This window comes from Acinonyx jubatus, chromosome A2, assembly GCF_027475565.1.
Source record: "Acinonyx jubatus isolate Ajub_Pintada_27869175 chromosome A2, VMU_Ajub_asm_v1.0, whole genome shotgun sequence".
Classification (NCBI taxonomy): domain Eukaryota; kingdom Metazoa; phylum Chordata; class Mammalia; order Carnivora; family Felidae; genus Acinonyx; species Acinonyx jubatus.
The window spans coordinates 135,107,419-135,131,023 of NC_069383.1; the positions used below are offsets into that span (position 1 = coordinate 135,107,419).

The following is a 23,605-nucleotide window of genomic DNA, read 5'->3' on the forward strand; positions in this document are numbered from 1 at the left end:
CAAGCAGAAATATAAAACAATCTAGTTCACAAACATCCTAGGAGTGCCTCAGGGATTCTAATGATGCTGTTTGTTCCCAGGAAGGTCGGTGGACCTGTACTCCCGTCTGCTAGAACTAAGAGATCTCCAGCTTCCTTATCTTCAGGTAAATGGCATTTTTTGCCAGCCAGAATCATTTTTGAGACATTTTTGTCCTAACTTGAGTTGAATCAAAATCAGCTTCATCTCTTGTAACAACAGCATATATTCACTAAAAGTGTTTTCTTAAAAGACAAAAACAAAGTGAAAGACAAAATGCTGTACTTCGGCTCTTCAACACAATAAGGGTATTTCTCCTTGATGTGATTATGTATCAAATGTATTAAAGTTTATTGTCTCCATAGGAGGAACTTTCTTTTTTTGTTTTTTTCAAACTTTTTTAAAAGTTTATTTTTGAGAGAGAGAGAGAGAGAGAGAGAGAGAGAGACTCCAAAGCAGGCTCCAGGCTCTGAGCTGTCAGCACAGAGCCCTATGTGGGGCTAGGGCTCTTGACTGCACGATCATGACCTGAGCCGAAGTCAGAGGCTTAAGCTGGCTGAGCCACCCAGGTGCCCTGATAGGAGGAACTTTCCATTATGTTCTGTGCTCTCCACTTTACCATTAGAGAAGGTAATTTTTTGAAGGACGGTAATAATACATCCTGAACACAGGGAACTGAGTTAGACACTGGAAAATACTATCAAGGTTACTGCAAACCGTGCTCTCTTCTGCACAATTTCTTGTGCTTGCACCCATGAGGACATGGCTGGAAAGTGACCGTCCCACCCCCAACCAGTTGTGGCTTTCATGTCTACTGGCCAAAAAGATACTTATCCGATTTACTGTAAATGTATTATGTTAAGAACGATCTTTTCAAATTTCATCCCCCTCCCCGTAAGTTTGTGTTTATACAAACATTTCAAAATAAAAAGACTACAAGGTGATTAAGAAGAAATGGACTGGTGGAGGTCACGGCATGTCCTACAGTGGAACCAAGAGAAGGAAACTCCATAAAACCCATTAAAATGGCTTGCAAAGAGGCACTGCCATACTCATGAAGCTATGATTTATTAATTTTAGTTTCTTCAAATAGAATTTGAGTCATAGAGGACTCAGACTGACTCTACATTGTCAAATTAAAATAGATAATGAGGTCATTATCTGTATATTGCAGAGAAAATCCTTTTTTCCTATCTTGTTTGCCTTCCTTAACTGTGGTACTGTACTCAAGTGAATTATGAAACAAAAATAGTTCCACAGTTTTTGTTCTTAAACTTAAATGTCCACATAACTGTCTATCTATCCATTTTATTTGGTTGGTATAGAAATGTTTTATGAAAAAACAATGTAAAAGATTTGACTAAAAGAGAATTATAACATTAATAAACACAAGGTAGCATGGGTGAGGGCAGCAGAAATCTGTCTGATTTTACTTTTTGTTTAAATATAGGTCAAATGGATTTGATTCATTAATTCAGTCAAAATATGCTATTTAAAAAATTCAGTCAATATAGAAATGTTAATAGGAAAAAGTAAGCTCCTTTATAATTCCATCCTCAGTATTAACAACTTACAATAATGAAAATCAAACAGGGTTTTTAACTTGCTGTTTATTTAATAATATGGTTAATACATGCGTTTTCTTTAAAGGAAGATCTACCTTATTTTTAACAGTCATAAAATATATGCATAGGATAGATGAATTACAGGGCCAGAATTTTCTGTATAGTTATGTTGTGCAGTTTCACAATAATTTTTTAAAGGGTCCCCCACTGGTGGACATTTTGATTGTTTCCAATCTTTCTCTGTTAAAACAATGCCTTGAACATGGTTTTTTTTTTTTTTTTTTTTGGATCTTTGTATGACAACTTTCTTTGGATAAATTTCTACAAGCAGAAGTTCTGGGTAAATGAGTAGATTAGTCAGGGTTCTCTAGAGAAACAGAACTAATAAAGATATATATTTTAAGGAATATAAGGAATTTATTTTAAAGGATTGGCTCATATGATTGTGGGTCCTGGCAAGTCTGAAATGCATAGTGCAAGCTGGTAGGCAAAGGATTCAAGCAAGAGTTGATGTTACAGTCTTGAGTCCAAAGCCAAGAAAACCAGAGTTTCTGCATTGCAGTCTGAAGATAGAATGCCGTCTTTTATAGGAAACTTCAGTCTTTGCTAATGAAAACCCTCAACTAATTGGATGGAGTGACTCACGCCCTGGAGAAGACTGCTTTATTTACTTAAAGTCAACTGCTTGTAAATGTCACTCACATCTTAAAAAAAAAAAAAAAAACCTTTATAGAAACATCTAGCCTAGTGTTTGGTAAAAACCTGATCACTATAATCTAGCCCAGTAAATACATAAAATTAACCATTACAAGGGGTATGGATGGATTATTTCTAGGGTGTTTGGTAGGAATTGCCAAAAGGCCCTGCTGAAAGGTTGTAGGAATTTGCACTCCCATGAAGAGTGTACTGAGGTTGTCCCATTTGCTTATTGTTTTTCTCTTTTAAACAGGCTTTTATTGGGGTACCTGGGTGGCTCAGTCAGTTGAGTGTCCAACTTTTGGTTTCGGCTCAGGTCAATATCTCACGGTTCATAGGTTCAAGCCCTGCATCGGGCTCTGAGCTGACAGTTTAGGATTCTATAATCTTTTTTTTTTTTTTAATGTTTATTTCTTTTTGAGAGAGAGAGACAGAGCGTGAACAGGGGTAGGGGCAGACAGAGATGGAGGCACAGAATCCGAAGCAGGCTCCAGGCTCTGAGCTGTCAACACAGAGCCTGATGTGGGGCTCTAACTCACAAACCATGAGATCATGACCTGAGCTGAAGTCAGACACTCAACCAACTGAGCCACCCAGGCACCCCTGACAGTGTAGGATTCTAAAAGCTGCCTGCTTAGGATTCTCTGTCTCCCTGTCTCTGCCCCTCCCCTACTTGTGCTCATGCTCTTTCTCTGGCAAAATAAATAACTAAAATTAAAAAAATAAAAATAAGAAGTTTTTATTATAGAAAATATCAAATCTACATAAAGTAGAGACTATCATACTATCACCTCCATGTTTCTGTTCCCTGTGATAAACCATCCCCAACTCATGGCCAATCTTTTTTTATCTCAACTACCACCCGGTGCCTCCCACCATCACCTCTTTCCCACTAGTGGATCACTTGGAAATGAATACCAGACATCATATAACTCCATATTCTGTCAATATTCAGTATGTACGTTTAAAAGATCAGAATTCTTAAAAATACAACCACAACACTATTAAATTCAAACCTCAATTCTTGGGGTGCCTGGGTGACTTGGTCGGTTAAGTGTCTGACTTTGACTCAGGTCATGATCTCGCTGTTCGTGGGTTTGGGCCTGCATCAGGCTCCGTGTTGACAGCTCAGAGCCTGGAGCCTGCTTCAGATTCTGTGTCTGCCTCTTTTTTCCCCTCCCTTGCTCATACTCTGTCTCTCTCAAAAATAAATAAACGTTTTTTAAAAAGTTAACAAAATAGTTAATTGTTTGTATCATCAATTATCTGCCCAGTGTTCAAGTTTTCTTTACTGTCTCAGATGTTTTTAAGTGGGTTTATTTGAATCAGGACCCAGAAAAGTTAGTACATTGCATTTGGTTGATATATCCCTCTGATCTCTTTCAACCTAGACTCTTCCTCCCTCTTTTTTTCCCTTTGCAATATGTGCAGTATGAATATGCAGAAGGAATCTGGCCCTGTAGAGCCCCCTCACTTCTGTTAAGCATCAGATTCAACGATAAGACTGATACTCCTATATGGTTTGCACCTGTTTCAGGTGGGCGATGAGAGGAGATAGAGAGGCATGTGAATAAGAGCAGTGACTCCCAGCATTTTAGAGTTTTTGGATCAGTACAACTTCCAGGAGAAATTTGGTACCTAACAGAGGGAGTTATCAATTTTTTATTTAGCCAGATGAGGTGAGGACATTCAAAACAAAAATTATAATTAAGAACAGTAATTATTATTTAACATCATCAAAATTTCATAAAGCAAAAGATATATGGATACCCCAAAAGCAGAAGGGGAAACTTTTAGGATGAGAGCCAGTCATTTCAAATGGAAGAGCTCCCAGAGTCTAGAGCCTCCAGAATAGAATCTGGGAACTATTAAAAGTGAGAGAACAGATTCTGGGGCCTATCTGTGCACCAATTTTTTGTGTGTGATCTAAGTAAAGACTGTTCTCTGGGTCTCAGTGTTCTCAAGTTTAAAATGAGGGGCTGATTGAAGGGTTCTTAGGAGGTCTACAGATGAATTTCAGGGGTTCATGATGAACTTCAGATAGCTTCATAATCATAAAAAATCACTTATATGGGTCATGTTTCATGACTTTATCAGATTCTTAATAGGTCTCCTAATTCCAAAAGGGTTAAGATTTACTAATCTTGATTTTGGTGACTTAGTGCTCTAGGTGGAAATAACAGCTGGGTTCTAAAGATTTTATTCAGGCTATTTCATGGGTCTACATTTTGTCCGATGGATGGTTCTTCACCCTACCCATTATTTACCTCATCTACTCTTATACCTGGGGACAACATGCAGAATATTTGACAACTCGTCCATTCAATGAGATGTGACTTCTAATATACCTACAGCCCTAGCATACCTTCTTCTGTTTGTCTCCATTGGGACCCAATGGAGCACCACCTTTCTACTTGTTTTTCCTCCAACTGGAAGGCAAGATAAAGTAACTCCACCAAGCACCAGCTATGTGATCTTAGACAAATCTTGTAGTAGTTTTGAGCCTCAGCTTTCTCACTGCCTATTTCTCATAGGGGTTTTTTGAGGCTCGACTAAGATAATGGAAAACATTGTGTTTATTGTAGTTGGCATGTATTTGGCAACTACTGTCACTATTCTTAGGTGTGCCAAGAGTTTCCAAAGTTCAAAATTCAAGGTGTAGGCCTAATTACTAAAGTGGACCTTAAAAATCCAAAATGCTTTCAAAAAGTAGACTTCAAAGACCTGGAAACACGGCGTGTTCTATTACTATTTTGCTTTGTCAAAAAGCACCCTATCAAGCACTATTTGGTCATCTGTTGTTGCTTGCTGTCATTTCATTCTGCACGTAATAGCTGGCCTCATTGAATGTTCAGGATAGGGAACTGGCAGAACCCTGGGTGGGCAGGAAATTCAATATATCTGCCAGATTATAACAAAATAAACAGTAACTGCTTATACATATAGAACAAAATGCAATCTCCTTTAAACCACCAAAAAGCTATTGCCCCGTCAAGTGGCTATGGAATTGTAAATTTCCAATTCTTCAGTTATCAATATCACCATAAACACACAAATCCTTTTTGGGAAAAAAAAATGTCTGAAGACACAAGGCAACACTGTTCATTTTAGTTAACTAGAAACCGTTTGTTCAACATATTTATCAGCTCAGGATGGAAAAAGTGCCCTTTATTATCAGCAAATATAATGTCACCCATGTTTCTGGTGCTTTGCCAGGAACCAGGGGATTAATCATACCATTTTCAAGCTGCAGTTGGAACATGACATGTAGGAATTCATTTTCTGCACTGCGACCAGAAATTTTTCAAAAACATAAATCAGAACATGTTGCTCCCCTGCATCGAGCTCCCCTCCAGTGCCTCCCCTTGTACTTGAAGCTATATCCAAACCCCTGACCATGGCCCACACGGACCAACCCAACGTCACTTGCATCTTGCCCACTTGTTTGCTATCACCACACCACCTTGCTTCTTTTGCTTCCTAGCACTTGCCCCACCCCACGCAAGTCCTGGGGCCTCTGAACTAAGCTCATATTGCCTGCTGTCAAGTTCATCTCTTCATTTGGGTCTCAGCTGAAATGTGACCATCTCTGGGAGGCCTCCCCTGACCATCTAATCTAAAGAGGGTGTTCCACTGTCATTCTCTATCACATCATTTCGTTTCACTGCGTTTATTTTATTTGGTGCTCTGATTATCTAAATGGTTGACGTTATCCTGCTTATCTCTGTCTCTTCCCCTAGACTATATGTAGCAGGAAGGCAAGGATCCCATTTATTTTGTCTGCCTCTCTATAACTGAATTCTAGGTTGTATCTGGTTCAGGGTACTCAAAAGGTATTTGTCAAATAAAGAAGAAAGGCAGGGAGGGAGGGAAGCAGAAAGGATAGAAGGTTTAGAAAGGATAGATCTCATTAAATTCTTAGAACAGATATATGCTTGGAAGCTGACCCTGCTCTTCCCTCATGGGATTGTAGAAAGAGATGCTTCAGCTGTTCTACCAGAGGAATCCAGGACTTGGAGAGGTGAAGACACTTGATCAATGTCACACAGTAAAAGAAGCACAACTTAAGTTTTCTGCTTCTAGATCAGTGGACCTTCTACTACTCTGTAATTCCCATGGGGAAGAGACTCTTCGGTGGCCCAGAGAGCGCATGCTTAGAGGTTGGAAAAGCCATAGGGTCTAAAAGTCAAAAATGGAAGCCACCTCTCAGGCTTCTGGGGGTTGCTGGAGAAGCTCAACAGAACCCTTCTAGACCTTCTCAGGCTTTTCTCATAGACCCTGTGGTCTAAGTCAGACCTGTGCAGCTGTGTGCTGGCGTCCTCCCACTGGCAGGACCAGGCTTCAGGACCATGCTCCCAGTTGATGCCTCACTCACTCATTCATCCATCTACCAAGTGCCAAGCACCGTGCTAGGGCTTATGCCTATCAGAGTACATGGTATGGAGATGGTTTCTGCTCCCAGGGTATTTATTTTAAGAAAAGGCAGATAACTGAAGAATCTGTTTCTGTAAGTGGCAATGAGGTTAAGACCAGGGATATATAGGGGCCCTAAGCGAGTCTAGAGGACCAGAGAAGACTTGTTGGCTCAGCTGATATTTAAATGAGGGTGGAGAGGGTTTGGTGGCTAGAGAGCTGAAGGAGTGAGGCTTTCAGGCCTGGAGGTGAAAAGGTATCATTTGAGGAACTGTTTTCTGTCATTGTTGACAACAGTTAACAATAACAGCTAGTAGGTATTGATCCCTGTCTCTGTGCTAACCATTGCACTATGTGCTTTACATGCTGTATTTCCTTTACTCTTCACCAGAGCCATGAGAGGTATAATCATTATTATCCCTACAGATGAGGAGACAGAGGCTGAGCATATAGGAAGTCAGCCAACTACAACTGCTCTGTCCAGAGGGATTCTCATTGCACAGTGGTATAGTCTTCCTTTTGCCTCCCTGACAAATGCTTTATGCATCTCTGGCAGATCGGACGTTTCCTCAGCCTCTCCCAGGGGCCCATCTATGTCAGTTCCATATATGCCCGCAGAGGAAGGACCTGTGCAAATTTTTTAGAATGGCTGATGCAAGAAAAACTCATTTGTTAAAAATTAATTGGCTGAAAAAATCAATTGGCCAAATAATCAATTAACCTGAAACTGTCAAGGAGATTTTACCCCAGTTGTTTTACTACCATGTCTTAAACTGAAGATGTTCCTCAATGTGAAGGCTGGTAAGAATGTAGATGAGTGTGTGTGTGGGGGGGCGGGGGGGGGGCGGGGGGGGGGTGTTGGCCCAGTGCAGCTAATACATAGACAATATTTTAGAAGAGAAAAATCTATCTTTCAGCAAAATCATTATTTGGAAAATTGGCTCTAGGGAAATGGTTTTCCTGCATATTTGGTTTTGGTGAGAATTAACTTTGGGACTCAGGGCCACCTCACACTGTTCCTGGAACAGCATTCTTAGGGAATGACTTGATAACTTTGAAGCCAAGGCCATCTTCACCTTGCTTACAGAGGTGAAGTTAGCCTTGAGAATGAGACTTAATCCTTCAAACAGTCCAGGAAAAGGAAAGAGATGGCTTCCTTCCCTTACCTGTTGGAGTCTATATACATGCTTGTGGTGTCAGGCAATCCTTCATGTGTCACCTCCACCCTTCCTGCTTATCCAAGCCAGTCTTCTGAACTTCTGTCTCTGCCAAATCATCCCAGTTTGAGTTTTATGTTTATTTATTTATTTTGAGAAAGAAAGAGAGAGTGAGCAGAATTGGGGGTGGGGGCAGAGAGAGGGAGAGAGAGAATCTTAAGCAGGCTCTGAACTGTCAGTGCAGAGCCTGATACAGGGATCCATCTCATGAACTGTGAGATCAAGACCTGAGCAGAAATCAAGAGTCAGATGGTTAACCAACTGAGCCACCCAGGTGCCCCAGTTTGGCCCAATCTTAAAAGAAAGGCAGTTTCATACATGGTAGGCAAGGAATTGATTGGAAAGACTTTGAATTCTTAAATGAGGTCAGTGACAGCAATTTATTCATAGAATGGTCAATAAGGTCTTAAACAGAAAAATGGTATTTAATCATTGGAAAAATCTCAAACAAAACAAAAATTAAAAAAAAACCCTCCTATGATTATATCTCCTCTTTTTTTTTTTTAACGTTTATTTATTTTTGAGACAGAGAAAGATAGAGCATGAACGGGGGAGGGTCAGAGAGAGGGAGACACAGAATCTGAAACAGGCTCCAGGCTCTGAGCTGTCAGCACAGAGCCTGACACGGGGCTCGAACTCATGGACCGCGAGATCATGACCTGAGCCGAAGTCGGCCGCTTAACTGACTGAGCCACCCAGGTGCCCCTATCTCCTCTTTCTTAAGAAGTGTTTATTTATTTAGAGATGGGGGGTGGGGCAGAGAGAGGAGAGAGACTTTTAAGCAGGCTCCACACTCAGTGCAGAGCCTGACACAGGGCTCAACCCCGCAACAGTGAGATCATGACCTGAGCTGAAATCAAGAGTCCTGGGATGCTTAACTGACTGGGCCACCCAGACGCCCCATATTTCCTCTCGATTCACACACTGTTTGAAGGGAAGGGAACAGGGGCTCAATCTAGCTTCCCCTTCTGATAATTAAAAATCAAGGTCTAAACCACGTGAACATAAGGCTACAAATAAGTCTTGCAGGGGATTTTATATCCAATATTTTTGTTTAGCATCCTAGAAATAATGTTTCTGAAAACTCTAGATCAGAACTCCTCAAACTATGGTTCAGAGACCCTTGAGAACATCTGAAGAGTTCCTTGATTTTTGGGTTTGAGCATCATATCTAGACATGATAAATTGCCATGTTTCATCTCCTGAGCTTAAAAATTAAAGACAGGCATATTAAATCCTACTCTAGGATAAGGAGGCTAATACAGAAGAGAACATGTAGGGAAAGAGATTCTAGTACCTTATTGTGTTCCTAGCACCTAACATGGTGCCTGGCACATTACAGGTGCTCAAAAGTATTTACGGAATCAATTAACTTTAATCTAACTGCTTTACAAGTGACTGGAGCATCTCAGATAGACACAGAGGCCCATTTCATCCTTTATCTTAAACAGGCATCAGCTGCAGAATATGCCCAATAGCATATCAAAAATCTGATAAGATCCATTTCTTCTTGTCTCTTCGATTTACCCTCCCTCTATGCTGCTGCCTCGTACCTTTCCTCTGGCTTTTTACTTTCATTCCAAGTACCCTCTTGAGAAGGTAACTATTTTCTATCAGGACACTGGATATGATGCTTGATTCGAAAGCATGCTTTTCTGAAAGTATTTTTAACTTTGCATTTCTATGTTTAGCTTCTCTGGGCTCCTAAATCTTGGGAAAGAAATTTTACATTTGGCCAACCTGTGCCAACATTCATAGTCTGGATCTGGAGCCAAGGAACATGAACCAAAGTGGATTAGGAGAATGACTGAGAAGAGAAAGAGTTTTATAAAAGGAGGATTATAATTAGCAGAATTTTGTACTCAACAGATTTGGCTCTTTCAGTAAAGGAAAAACTAACCTATTCAGATTTCCATCTGAAATCTATATGACTATTTCAGAATCCCACTTGCATAAAGATTCAGTGGGTCCAATGGCCTGTGGTGACTCAGGTCAGTAGAAAGGATGCATGCATCCTGGTATCCTGCAGAGTGACTATGAGAACAGATTATGATCCTGCCTCTTTGGGTGGTCAAGTTTTAGAAGAAGCCATGTTAAAAAGAGCTCACTCAGACAATCTCTTCCTTCTTTCACGTGCCATTAAAGTGTTTTCTTCTGAAAAAAACTGAGATAAGATCTACTTCTTGTTTACCATCAGGCTGACCCCAAGAGTTAAAAAAAAAATTGGCAGGACACTTTCCACTCCTCAAATATGCTCGCCTCTGCTTGGCTTTAATCTTTCTTCACGTGGCTGGGTAAGATGATAGCCTCACACCTATATCTTACCAGTTTGGTACCCCTGATCATCAGGGGCCAACTCTCCTCCCAGCTTCAATAGACAAACCCAAATTAGGTCACAACTTCCTGTCAAAACCAGAAAGTGAGGCCACAGGGTGCTTTAGCCGGCCAGGCTTCAGTCAAGTGCCCAACGTGTGTGCTCGTGTGTGGGTGTGCATACATGTTCATGTGTGTGAGTGTGTATGTGAGAGTGTAAGGTGTAAGAGGAGATGGCATGCCACATACATGTCACTGAATGGACTCTTCACTGAGAGAAAGGGTTCCAGTACTAGAAAACAGAAACAAGGAAGATCTACCGTGTAAATCTCTTCCCTAGAAGATCATGTCTGTTTTTCCTTTTTCTAATCTCTGTACCTCCCATTCCAAGTATAACACAGACACCTGATACATATTTGCTACATGAACTGAGCTACATGCCATGTTATATATGCCTATCCCTGCAACAAGGACAACTCTGTGTGCTCTCCGATGCGGACATTTTGCTGAATTCATGTCCATTATGTTACAGCCCCCTTCCTCCTTCCCCTTTCCCCATCTTATCATGCACAAGCTCATTTCTTTTTCTGCACTTTTCTACTTAGTCACTCTTACTCAGGTATACTTTTTCCCCAGAGCGTTACATGCCTCATTATTTTCCCCATCTTTGACTTTCTGGTGTCTTTGTTTTCTGTGCCTTGCCCTTCATGAGTTAAGTGTTTAGACCAGAGTCCTTGAATCAGACTGCTCACATTCAGATCTCCACTATGTACTTGCTTTGTCACCTGAGCAAACCTCTTAACTTCCTTGTCTGTAGAGGATGATAGTAATAGTATGTACTTCTCGGGGTTGTAGCAAGGGTTAAATAATACGGTATCTGTAAAAGGCTTAGCACTGTGCCTGGTACAGATTAAGTGCTCGGTAAATATGGACTCTTGTTACACTTGATGGAATAAACAGCTGTGTTCCTGTAGCAGACAAGGGTGATGCCTTGCACCCTATATCCTAGGCCCGCCTGACTTTAGGCAACTGTTGCCGATGTTGATAAACTTCCCACCTTACCTAATCCTCCCTGTCTGAGGGCCTTCCTTGGCCGGAGGAGGCCTTCTCTGCTACAAGTAGGCACAGCTGGGGGTGTGTGGGAATTAACCCTCTTGGATGCAGCCTTCCAACACTGGGGGATAAAAATCAATGTGCAAATGCTTCAGGCTCCCTGCTATCCAGTCTTAGGATTCTTGGGTGGGTTCCGCACTGTTTCTCAGAGGATCTCCAGCAGGGCTGAACCTCAGTTGCCCATACTGGCTTGCTTCCCTCGCCCTGACTTCTTCTCTGTTCTTCTCTTTCTCCTCCTCCTTCCTTTCTTTCTGTCTCTTTCTTTTTGGCATTTCCCTCTTCGGTCTCACTTTGCCCACTTCCTTGCTTGTGCCTGCTGGGCTCACCTCATACATTAAGTTCCCTGTACCAACTCTTTGTCTTAAGGTCTGCCTCGGGGAATTCAAATTAAGACAGGTCCCAACAGTCTCCGTTGTGAAAGTCATTTCTTGGGATACATTTACTTAGGGCAGGTCAACCCCCCCCCCTTTTTTTGTAGCTCTGTATTGTTTGGTATGCTTTGTGGACTGACACCCAATAACTACTTGGTGAATAAGTGATATATTTTGAGGAAAAAAAATCTAGTACTTCAAGAGACGGAAGCGCTATGATATTTCTCACCACAGCTGATGAGATTAATTTGCTATTTACATCGCTATTAGGTTTGAGTTTGGGATACACATGCAGGAAAGCTTGAACTTCTTTTGGAAAATTTAGCCTCGGAATTGAAACTTGTGAAAATGAGCCACAAATTGGGTTTGTTTATAAAGTGACTTCACACTTCACTTGGTGGATTTCACTTTGTTGAGGAATCGCCCATCTATTGAATGACTAGTACTAACACACAAATATGCTAAAATATAAACCACAAGCTACAGAGTTGTATATATATTTTTTTCAGGAATGCAAAAACTTAACACTATGTTCCTGAAAAAACAGATATCCTGGTGCAGAGGCGGAAAAGAGAGAAAAGGCCTTTGCTTTCTTTCAACTAAACACATGGCTAGAACAAATCAGGAGTCTGGTCAGATGAGGTTTATTCTTTCCAAATCCAGATAGCTAGGCTCAGGTTCATTTTGTGATTTGCAAGTAACCCGTCGTTTCCAGAAATGATCTGGCAACTGTAGACTATATGACCAATAAGATAATGTTTAGAAAAGTGAATAGAAAGGTATACTAATAATGTGTAAGATTAGTATTGAAGACTGTATCAGTTAACACTGCTATGATAATCCTGCTGAATAAACCACCTCCAAACTCAGTGACTTAAAATAACAACTATCTATTCTTTTTTTTTTTTAATTTTTTTTTTAACGTTTATTTATTTTTGAGACAGAGAAGAGACAGAGCATGAACGGGGGAGGGGCAGAGAGAGAGGGAGACACAGAATCGGAAGCAGGCTCCAGGCTCTGAGCCATTAGCCCAGAGCCTGACGCGGGGCTCAAACTCACGGACCGTGAGATCGTGACCCGGGTGAAGTCGGACGCTTAACCGACTGAGCCACCCAGGCGCCCCAACAACTATCTATTCTTAACGCTGTGTCTAACACGTTGGCTGCAGTAGCTTTGCTCCCTGCCTGTTCACTCTGGGGCTCCGGGTGAAGCGGGAGCACATCTACAAGAAGGAGGCCTTTTTTTTTTTTTGCTGATGACAGAGGCATAAGGACAACAAGAAGGGACATGCCATGCCCATTAAGGTCTTGTTTGGGAATGACATGCCTTCATTTCTGCCCATGTTCCATTGACCAAGGCCAAGTCATTTGCCACACTCAGCTTCAGTGGGGCAAGGAAACAGATCCTGTCTCTGTGAGACCAAGGCAAAGGTGGCTTTTCAAAATGCTACTGGGGCGAGGGAATGAAGAATTGTGACCAATAAGTTTGTCTACCACAGGCAATATTAGTTACCATACTGCTGGCTAATGTCCATTATGTCTCAGTCACCCCGGCTTCTTTCGTTTCACCGAATGTATTCTCATCTTTACACTAATTATTTTTTCTGCCTGGAATTACTACCCTCTTATATTTCCCTTACATCTCCTCACCTTCTATGATGTACACTGGATACAGACAATTATTTTTGGTCTGTTTTTTTCATTGAGGGTGGTTTCTTATCTTTTGGATAAGAGTTAACTTATCTCTTGGATCAGATGATAACTGCCATCAGTTAATTAAGTATTTGGATTTCTGCACCAGAAAGATTTATAGATGAAAACTCGTTGTAAATTCTTAATCCTTTTGTCTATATGATAATCTTATTCAGATGTTTCAAACCACAGGAAGCTTAAGTAGTCGAGCAGGGAGATATTGTTACAGAAGGACAGTAATCTGGATAAAATTTATTCACCGGAGGCTCTATTTCCCTCTACAACAGACTCTGATTCAACCTTTAAAATATCTTGGGTTTTTATTGACAACCAAGTCTACATGCCCCAGTGAAATGTCTTAGGACCCTGCAACATAGTTAGTTAATTGTGCAAGAGTATTCCATGTGGCAAGAATTACTTGTTTCTCTTAGAAAGCTCAGCTTATCGTAGGACACTTGAGGACTGACATCTCACATTTAGAAGTCAAATATTTATTCATTGTAGCATTGATTTCCACAGTTAGTTTAAATTTAACACACAAAGTATTTAAGATTTAAATCTAAGACACTTTCTATGGTAAGACAATGTCCTGACATCATAGGATGTTTCAACTAGGAGATATTCTTTAGTTTTCTGTCTTTAAGCATTCATTCATTCATTCATTCATTCACTCATTCAGTGAGCATTTCTAAGTACACACTACGTGTGAGACACTGTGCCATACCTCAAAACACAAACACAAATGCTCCAAGGAGCTTACACACTAGAGGGTAGACAGACACATAAAGAGATAATTACCATGGAAAATGTGAATAGTGTTCAGATGAATCTTCAGATAAATGCAGCTCAAAGTGGAACAAGGGATTCCAGGAGATTCCCTAGTAGAGATGAGATTTGAGCCAATTCATGAAAGATGAAGAACACATTTGCACAGCAGGAAAGTGGTTAGAATGGGGATGGGAAAGTGGGTAGAAGTTGGAACACAAAGAGTAGAGTGTGTAGATAGTTGCAGAAATGTATGAAAATAGAAAGTTTGGGGAACTACAAGGCACACCACAAACTTACCATCTCAGACAGATAATAGCTGGTCATAGTTTTTATGGTTAAGCAACAGCTTTATTGAAATAGAATTAACCATAACGTAGTACCAGCAACTTCACCTTTTTAAAGCATACAGTTCAGTGGTTTTTGGTATATTTACAGAGTTTAGTATATTCACAAAGTAACCACACCACTATCTAATTTCAGAAGATTTTTATCACCACCAAAAGAACTCTCACATCCATTAGCAGTCACACTACATTTCTCCATCCCTTAACCTCTGGAAACTACTAATCTTTGTTTCTACGAATTAGCATATGATAGATATTTATGGTATCGTGCAATATGTGGCATTTTGTGCCTGGCTTGTTTCACTTAGCATAATGTTTTCAAGGTTCATCCAAGTTGTTGAACATGTCACTCCTCTTATATTGCTGAATAATATTCCATTGTGTGGCTATACCACATTTTGTTTATCCATTCATCAGTTGGTGGACATCTGGGTTTTGAGCTTTTATGAATTAAGCTGCTAGGAACATTTGTAGATAGGTTTTTGTGCGTGTGTGTGTGTGTGTGTTTGTTTTCATTTCTCTTAGTTTTATACCTAGGAGTGAAACTGCTTGATCATATTGTTTAACATTAACATAATCGTATGTTTAACATTTAGAGAAACTGCTAAACTGTTTTCCAAAGTGGATGCATGATTTACAATTCCACCAGCAATGTAGGAGAGATACCATTTTCTACATCCTTGTCAATATTTGTTATTGTTTGTCTTTCTTATTTTAGCCATCCTAATGAACTTGAAGTGATAACTCAATATAGTTTTGACTTGCATTTCCCTAATGACGTTGAACATATTTCTGTGTGCTTATTGGCTATCTGTATGTCTCCCTTGGATAAACATTTATTTAAGTCCTTTGCCCATTTTAGAACTGAATTGTCTTTTCTTGTTGTTAGAGTTCTTTTAAGAGAGTTCTTTATATATATATAAATTGTTAGAGTATACATGCTAGACACAGTCCTTTTTTGAATAAGTGATTTAGAAGATTTTTCTCCCATTGTGTGGGCTGTCTTTTCACTTTCTTGTGTCCTTTAAAGTGCAGAAGTTGTTTTTTTTATGAAATACAATTTATCTATTTTTTCTCTTATTACTTAATGCTGTCAATGTCATATCTAAGAAACCATTGGCTAACTAAAGTACATAAAGATTTATTCCTATGGTTTCTTCTAAGGGTTTTGTAGTTTTAGATTTTACACGGTCTATTATTTGTTTTGAGTTAATTTTTATATATGGTGTGAGGTAGGGGGTCCAACTTCATTCTTTTGCAGGTAGGTATTCAGTTGTCTCTGCATCATTTGTTGAAAAGATTATTATTTCTCCATTACTATGGCTGGGATCCTTGTTGAAAATCAGTTGGTCATAAAATGTAAAGGTTTATTTCTGTATTCTCAACTCTATTCTATTAGTCTATATGTTTATCTGTATGCTAATACCAACCACATTTTTTTGATTACCCTGATTTTTTTAAAAAAAGTCAGAGAAATACATCCCACCACTGCCTTTAATAAGCTACTCAGGAGGAAAAAAGATGCAGCGGTCAAAAACATTTAATCAATCATTTTTCCCTTTGAATTTAGTCCTAACATAACAATTGACAACCATTTTCAGAGTCAGTAGAAGGAATAACAGATCATCATATTCTATTTAAAATATTCTTTTATGCTGATAGATCTTTTTCCCTACCCACATAAATTTCCTGGAAGTTATATTTTTAGAATCACATTATAAATTCCTGCCTTTAGTATACATCTATTGAGGACCTACCCTTTTTAAGGACAGGTAATCTAAATGCTTCAGAAAATAACTTTTAAGGTTAATATCTATGTCTGTAACTGTATGTATGAATGTATGTGTGTACTCATTTTCTGCATCAATGTTTTATGTATTTTACTTTAGTTCTGCCATTTACTGGCTGTGCACCCTTGGGCAAGTTACATAATTCCTTTGACTCCTAGTTTCCTAATACCAAGAGTATATTCTCATTGGGTTCTTATAAATATTAAATGAGAAACACATGTAAAGATTTCAGTATAGCATCTGATATGCAGAAGCACTTAAAAAGCTTGACTAATAAACCATTATTAGGTCTAATATCCTGGACTGGAACAAGAAGGAAAGCACTGAGGTTTTTTATATTCTCTCAGACCTACTTGAAAAAAACCCCAAATCAAAAAAAGCTTTAACCATTAGTATTGGTAGGAAATGTTCCAAAGTATCTGCTGACAAAATGTAATTTTCAGGTGTTACAGTGAGAAACGAAAAGGACAATATGTAATTCCTAGAGTTCTAGTTCACCGAAAAATTCAGTTTGTTAATTTTCTTTCTAGCTGTAACTTGGTTCCCTACTCACATAGAAAGTAGAAAAGGGCTGACAGAAATTCAGTTACCTTAATTTCTGAGTCATTATTTGGTGACTTTTTCCAAGGTCATTCTTTTGATTTTTCTATTAAAAAGATGGCTTTCTAAGCAATTTAACAGGGTAAAAAACTGTCTAAAATATGTGGGCAATACACATGGTGGATAAAATATTTGACGGCACATGTCCAAGTGTGTTGTACTTGAATTTCAGCTCTAATCTACTGATACATAAAAGTGTTCTAGGGTCTCATCTTTCTCGTTAGTTATGACATAGTTTTATTCCTTAAAGTACTTTTCTAATGTGGCTATTTTCCATGGGAAGACTTTAGTAGTCATTAGCCATGTTTTGGTTGTCAAGCACTCATTTTTCCTTTTTTTGCTAATAGCACCTTGATTTCCTTTCAGGGAATCACATCTCTTGGGGGATTGTCCTTTCTCTATGGAAGGGACATTCTCAAGCCAAGAGGTCAGTGTAAAACCCAACTTAGACCAACAAGATTATTTTTCTGGGTTTTGGGCCTTGAATGACATGATGTAAGGATGAGATGAGGGGCTGAGTTGAATCATGCATTGTACCAACACATGGGTTGAACTATGAAGTAAAGCCATTCCTTAGTTTTTGCTGTATATGTGTCTTGAACTGCCCCATTTCTAGTATTTTTTAAGCCCAGTTCCTGAGTGTTCCCTTTCTTTATGTGAACTTTCCTATGCCCTTCCAATAAATGACTTCACTTTTGTTACTCAAAGGCAGCTTCTGTTACTTGCATCTTCAAAAACTCTTAGTGATACTAAGTCTGCTTCCAGCCCTGACCATTGCCAGACCCTCCAAAATAGGTAGGTCTCCTCTAGTGAGTTTTCCATATGTATTTGTGGACTTCTTTAATCTCCACCGAAGGCTCACCTTTAGATTCTCTTGAAATTCTCCTATTCCCTTTAAGTCCCAGAATCTCTTAAGTGTTCCAGAACTCTCCTTCAAAGGATTTATTAAGACCTTGTTGGATATGAGAAAGTGACATTTGATAATGATAGAGAAAATCACAAAATCCTTCTTCCGATTCCATCCTTCAGTTCTTCAATAAATACCTATTGAGGACCTGCCATACCCTGTCCTAGATGCCAGAAATACAAAAATGACTGGGACACAGTCTTGTTCTGTTCCTTAGACAGCCTGGAGTCTACTAGGGGAGATAAGACCTGCAGAAATAAGAGTAATGCCACAGAGACTGTGATAAGAGCTATAATTGAGGTACAGATCAAGTGCTATAGGAGCACAAAGGAGGAAAGATTAATTCAGGCTGGAAGGATTGCAGAGGATTTCAGGGGAGGAGATGAGATTTCGAGCTGGCTAATCCTCCTGTAAGCGCCTGGTGGCCAATTATCTCCATGAAATGGAGTTTGCAAAATTAAGCCTGACCTGTAGAAGTTTAGTTTATTTTCTCTTAGCATAGCATATTACAGTTTCCAAGGGTTATGTCTTCTTGGGCAATGTACTAAATTGCTTAGGACAGGACTGAGAAGGTAAGGATGTCAGAACTTGCTAGTATCTACTATGTCTGGGGCCTAGTGTTTGCATCTTTTTAGTCAGTGGGACTAAATGACCACTGGCCATGGCCTAGATTGGCACCAATGTGTTTCTTAGCAGTCTTTAAATATGGCTTAAAATTAACTACCAGCCCCAAGGAGATGCTTGGGCTTATTTTCTTTAGATGGAGACAGTAGCAAGGACAGAACCTGCAACTTGTTTTCAATTGCCTTGAAAAAGATACTCATTTCATATTCTTTTATTTTCACATTTTCCTTTTTTCTGCCCACACAGTGAAGTCAACTTTCTTCTTCATTTTAGCAGAGAAAGGGTGGCTCTGAATTAATCTAGGATGGACAATCAGTCTAAAAGAACAGGCTTGAAAAACTTATTACTGCTCATGGCCATACTTGTAGAGGTTTTGTGTGAAATGTTCCTTTCATGCTGGTAACCTCTAAGATGTGAGGAAGCAGTGTTATTTGAAACACAAAACGTTATGTACCTAGGTGACAATGAATTCATCTATCTAGCCAGAGAGAATATAATTGAAAAAGGAAAAACCACTTATTTTTTAGTAGTTCCATTTTTTTTAAGAGAGTGGTTTAATTTGATAAAATAGCCCACTGACCCCTCTGCCTGCCTACAAAATTCACATTCTGGACAGTGTTTACATTAGTCTTCCACTGGGAAAGAGCAAACGGAAAGACTGGAAGGTCACTACTTCTAATGATAGACAGACATTGGAAATCCTTGTTTTATTGAATCCTGTTGTGTGCAAACACCAGTAAGGAAACTGAAGGGGCTCACATTCCCAAATACTCCTTGAGAGTGACCTCACATTCCTACAGAAATAAGCAGAAAAAGGAAAGAAGGCTTCATGAGGAATTCTAATGCTGCCCTCATTTTTCTAATATCAGTGTCCTGCATTTTCTGCTTAGTTCAGTGACTCCCCAGAATGTCCTAAAGATCTTTGTCATGCATGGGGAGGGGTGAACATGGAGAAGGCAGAGGGTCGTCAGACATATGATCCTTCATTTGTTCCCAATGCTCACTGAGAAAAGGCTACTTTTGAAGCTTAATCTGATCAAGGCACAGGAGATTGCTTGGACCTAATGAGTGCATACAGTTTTGCTTTTATGGGTTGGACTGTGTCCTCCAAAAAATGTATGTTGAAGTCCTAACCACCAGTACCTCAGAATGTGACCTTATTTGGAAACTAGTTAAGATGAGGTCATCCTGGAGTAGGGTGGCCCCTAATCCAATAGGACTGGTGCCTTTATAAGAAGATGACCATGTGAAAACAGAGACACACAGGGAGGACACTGCATGATGAGGGATGCAGGGCCTGGAGAGGGGCAGCTGCAAGCCAAGGAATGCTGAAGATTGCCAGCAGCCACCAGGAAGTAGGAAGGGGCAAGGAACGATTCCCCTGCAGTTTTCAGAGGGAGGACGGTCCTGCTGACACTTGGATCTAGACGTCTAGACTCCAGAGCTATAAGATAATAACCTTATTGTTTGAATCCCCTCAGTTTGTGGGACTTTGTTACGGCAGCCCTGGGAAATGAATACCTTTACTTATAACTCTCTTTTCCTGTGCTTTGTTGATACCTGTGACACAGGCATCCAGGTCCATGGATCACTGTACACCTGCCCCTCCTCTTCACCATTATGCCGGGGCTCCCTAGAACTATAAGCATCTCCTAAGTTAACCATATGCTTTCCTACCTGCACGACTGTGTTCCCACATTCCAGGACCCAGGATTCCTGGCCTGCTCATCATTCAAAGTCAGCTTTAACTCCTTTCTAAAGCAAGTGTGAATTAGCGTGGTTGAGAATAACCTTGTCCTCCCAAGTAGTTTCTTTGTACCCGTCTCTGCTTGCCATTGAGTTAGCTCATGGCATACCTAATTTCTCTCCAAACATTATAACTCTTTAAAAGTGGAGATGCTGTTTTGGGATGCCTCGGTGGCTCAGTCAGTTAAGCATCCAACTTTTGATTTTAGCTCAGGTCATGATCTCGTGGTTCATGAGATCAAGCCCCACATCAGCTCTGTGTTGGGATTCTCTCTTCCCCTCTCTCCCTGCCTCTCCCCTGCTTGTTCATGCATTCTCTCTCAAAATAAATAAACATTAAAAAAAGTGGAGATTCTGTTTTGTTGCTTTTGTATCTCTGAAAGACTTGCTTCTCAAATTACGGTCCTCAAACTAGGAGCACTGGATCACAGAATCCCAGTTCCTATCCCAAACCTCCTGAATCAGAATCTGCATTGTAACAAACTGGTGAGATTAGATGCATGGTAAGATTAGAGAAGCACTTCCTAGAGGACATTGGGATACCAGTTAGTGTTCATTGAATGCATGCTTCCCTTCTGCTATGTTGCTGAGGATTCTTACTTACATCGTTCCAAATTAGTCACCTGAACAATTCTATTAACAATTCTGAGAGGCAGGTATTATGACTCCCCATTATATACATGAGAAAATCGGAGAGAAGGTGGCCTGGTTGAACACAGCTCTTGTGATGTGACCTACCTCGTGGTTTTTCAGGCAACAATCCTAACTGTCCTGGGAGTTGCAATTTCTAGGGGAACATCTGAGCTTCTGTCACAGAGACTGCCTCTTTTTTGCTATTGCAACACTGGTTGATGAACTCGTATCTCTCCAGACACTACATCAAAAAAGGGTTCCATGGAAACACTAAATTTGGGAAATGCTACAAATTATACACAGCCCTCTTGAATATTAATAGTGCAGAGTCACCTATGAAAGGTTTTATTACATGACCTCAGTAAATATGCCTACTTAACTGTTTAACTCAGTTTTCCCTAAAGTTTATTTGGCTCTAAATTGAGGTTGTGTAGCAGCCATTAACATTCTGTGAAACACACTTTAGTTTAAAGTGAGATGTTAGTGACAAAAGGAGATCAAGAGGGAGACTCCATGGATTTTTTTTTAATTATTATTCAGAAAGAGAAAGGGAGGGAGGTTGGAGTCAGAGAATATTTCTCTCCTACTGTTATCTTCCAAGTGGAAGTATTCTCAAGATCGAAATCAGATATTAGCATTAGGAAGGGAGCTAGGGACCATCCAGAGCTTTTGAACCACTGGGAAGGGTGCTTAATTTCTCTATGCATTATTTAATATCATAAAGTCCTCCCTAGAATCTTCTCTTCCAGGCTGTAACTCAAGACAAAGACCTTTGATAAAATTAAGTATGATGTTAACTCTGAAGCACATTGGGAAGATAGAGTGCCACATTAAATCATTTTAACTTAAAAAAATTTTGACACCGAGGTCATGAGCTTCACACATGGGGGGCACAATACTGCGAAGTAGCAGGCTATTGCCATGCAAAGGACATTAATTACCCATCAGGAGATTGCTGCAGAGAGGGAGCAGGAAGGCTTATGCACTTGCCTATCAGGGGAAATCTCTCTTCAAGGATTCTTTCCCCCTTGAGATGAAGGACTGCTTCAAGAGCCTTTTTGCTTTGGCTGGATTCTTGATAGTTCCGAGGGTAGATTTGTTTGGATTTTTGGTACTAATGGAGAGCAGTTCTCTGTCCATAGTGCTGCTCAGGACTCTGGCAACCAAGGCCACCATTCTCTGGAGGGTTCTTTTTTTTTTTTTTTAATCAAGGTCAGGCATCCTTTTAACGTAAATCTAGGGCAGCAGTTGATTGTTGCCTGCGTGCTTACAATGGAAGTGGCAGGATGGGGTTTTCCAGATATCTTCTTTATAGAAAGAAAATGGATTTGAGATTGGTTATTTGGAAGTAGAAATACCTTCCTGAAGTTCCTCTCTGTGAGGACATGGGTGCAATAACAAACGAAAGCCAGCAAACAGAAAGTCCTACGTGAGTTTTCCAGTAAAGCCCACACATTTTTTCCATTGTGTCCTGTGATCTAATTTCCCCCCAATTTTTTGCTGCCACTATTCTGCCTGGCTTTACTCCAGCTGTCCCCTCTGTCTAGAATGCCTTGGCTCCCATTCCTGCCTATTGAAATCTCCCATTTTTTTCAAGGTCCTGTCAAATTTGTCTTTTTTTTTTGAAAAGGATTTCTTGGTCTCCGCTGGAGAAACAAACGCTGCTCTTTTGTGGCCTTTATGGGCCTTTCTTCTATTTATCACATTTGGATTTCAACCATCACGGTGCCCATGGCTGTCTCTGAGGTTCACCCTTTGAAGATGGAATTGGATTCTAAATCATGCTTACCCCCGCACTGCACAGAGCACACAACTGATGCTCAATGAATACTAGATAAACCGCACCTCAACATAACAAAAGATTGTGGGTAGGGGTAGGTGACTGCTGTCATTCAGCATCCTGATGTGGATGACTGAATGGTAGTCCCCTGACTTCCAGGCTTGTTCTTTCCTCTTTGTTTCCTGATCTGCTCTAGACTAGGGTTTCCCAGATGTCAGCCACCCTCTTACCACTTACGCTTCTATTTATTTGCTATTTTCCTTTATATTGATTCCCTTGTTCCTTATACTAACTCATTTAAGAAGCAGACCATTTACTTCTAATTAGAAACCTAGTCTCAACTTGCCCTCAATAGAAGATAACCATACACATGAATGCAATGAGAATTAAACCTTATTAAATTCATCCATTCAGCAAATACTTAAGGAGCATCTACTATATACCTACTATGTACCAGGCACTGTGCTAGGTGCTGGGGATATGGTGATAAACAGGAAGGACATGGTCCAGTTCTCTTTAGGCTTATGTTCTATTAGGGAAAACAGAAAATGAAGAGATAATAAATACATAAATGCTATAAAGCAAAGGAAGCAGGGCAAAAAGATGGAGAGGAATTAGGATGCTATTTAGATCAAGAGGACAGGGAAGGACTCTCTGAGGAGGCGATATTTGAGCATAGGCTGGGAAGAGCAAATTGTGCAATTATATGAAAGTAGAGGCTTATGGGGGAGTGTGGCTGGAGAGTACCAAGGGATGGGAGGGGTGCTGGTATATGAGGCCAGAGGATAGGAGCATGACAAGCCTCATGGACCAAGACAATGACTCTGAATCATACTCTGAAGGGATTGGCACTTCTGGAACATGCTATTGCCCTCTAGTAAATAATGTCATTGGTTAAGTGAAGATCTAAGGGAAGACTCCTTTGGACGTCTGATTAGAATATTCTACTTGGTTCATGACCAAATCCTGTAGTCTAACAGTATTGTCTCCAAGAGAAGCTTAGCATTTTATGGGGC

At 40.1% G+C, this 23,605-nt stretch overlaps 1 protein-coding gene and 1 long non-coding RNA gene across 7 annotated transcripts in view; one reads left to right on the top strand and one right to left on the bottom strand.

Annotated features, from left to right (window-relative positions):
- The window catches only part of SYNPR (synaptoporin), a 312,280-nt gene that overhangs the window by 54,606 nt on the left and 234,069 nt on the right, over positions 1-23,605 (bottom strand). The window lies entirely within an intron of this gene.
- Positions 1-23,605, top strand: part of LOC113593585 (uncharacterized) — an 80,789-nt gene that overhangs the window by 7,322 nt on the left and 49,862 nt on the right. For all 5 annotated transcript variants that reach the window (XR_008297080.1, XR_008297081.1, XR_008297082.1 and 2 more), the window contains exon 2: positions 81-145. This is a non-coding gene — a long non-coding RNA (uncharacterized LOC113593585). The remainder of the gene's footprint in view (positions 1-80; positions 146-23,605) is intronic.